A 1541-nucleotide genomic window follows, 5' to 3' on the forward strand; every position below is an offset into this window, starting at 1 on the left:
TGGCACTTTGATACAGTTAATAGTGGAAATACAAATTAGCAAAGCCTTTCTAGAAGGCAATCAGTAATATTTATGAAGAACCTCAAAAATATTTATTTTCCTTGACTAAGAAATGAACAGAAATTTCTGAAGAGAAATAATCAAGGATTATGTATAAATGTTTTCATAAGGAAAATCCACAGAAGCATTAGTTATCATTTAAGTGGTTTACAATTATAATTTGAAAACCCAGAAGTCAAGATGTGGGGAATATGAGAGTACCAGCATATGAAAGAATGCTCTGCATCTATTTAAAACACTTTAAAAGAGCATTTCAGGACATGGGGAAATAGTCACAATTTTTTAAAAGATAAGATATTCTAAATATATCTAACTCTTAAAACACATACACTACACACTTTTGACAACAAAAAGCTTTAGCCGAATCTTGTCTTCTAGTTTAAAGGTGTCAGTGTGGGCACATGTGCTCATCTCCTCTCCCTCCTAAGAAGTTAAATAAATTTTTCTAAAGAAATTTAAAAATAACTTTTTAATTTAAAATATTTATTAAAAAGACCAGGTGGATTGCCCATGGCTCTGAAAGATGAAAACGATGGAAGAACGTGAACTGAGTAAGCAGAGTGGAGGGAGCAGAGAGCAGAATACTCACAGAGGAGCTGCAGCGAAGGAGGAAGGCTAATCTTCTGGGCAGAACCCCAGAGAGGCGCCAGTTCAGTGACCGTCGTACGAGGAAGGTCAGTAGTGAGAAGTGGGACTGAAAACATCTGTCATAGCAAGAAGTCAACAGAGAATGTCTAAAGTTGATAAACCAAAAAATAAACACTATAAATATATTATTTAGAAGCATGGAGTTAAGCCCCCAGGAGATTTGAACCTGAAAGGTTTTAAAAGCAATTGCCTCTGGGGAATTCTTCATTATCCTTCACTGAATGCATTGTTCACTGTTAGGCCTCTAGAATCACTGCTATTTGATTATTTGGGTTTTTTAAAGCTAAGTATATACACAAATATAGATAATGTTGATTTTTAAGTTTTTATTCTTTTTTTATTTTACATTGTGTTCACTTTGCTTTCATACACAAACCTCAATTTTACTTCTTGTCTACTAAGTCAGAGGCTATATCCTATCTGGCAGTACTTTTCAACCTTAAGTCACACAGTCATGAAACAGATCTAGTGGGACATAACCAGCACCCATTTTTCCTAACGGAAATGAAAAATAAAATAGGGATATTGTTGGTGAAACTTTCATTTCAGCTATAAATGTTTAATAAAATACGTGTGCTGGGGTACTATGGAAAATACCTTCCCTATTGTATCTACTCTCAACCCAGCAGGCAGAAGTAACCCTGGAAAAACGTGAGTCACGTCATGTCACTATACCAACGGCTTCCCATTCTCACTCAGAGCAGTGGCCTGTATGGTGGCCTATAGGGTCCTTCAGAATTAACCAGCATCTCTCTCCAACCTTCAGCTAACTGCTCTGCCACCTCCCTCCAGCGCTCAGGGGCTTTAACCAGCATCTCTCTCCAACCTTCAGC

The sequence above is a fragment of the Mandrillus leucophaeus genome, unplaced genomic scaffold, assembly GCF_000951045.1.
Source record: "Mandrillus leucophaeus isolate KB7577 unplaced genomic scaffold, Mleu.le_1.0 Scaffold212, whole genome shotgun sequence".
Taxonomy (NCBI): domain Eukaryota; kingdom Metazoa; phylum Chordata; class Mammalia; order Primates; family Cercopithecidae; genus Mandrillus; species Mandrillus leucophaeus.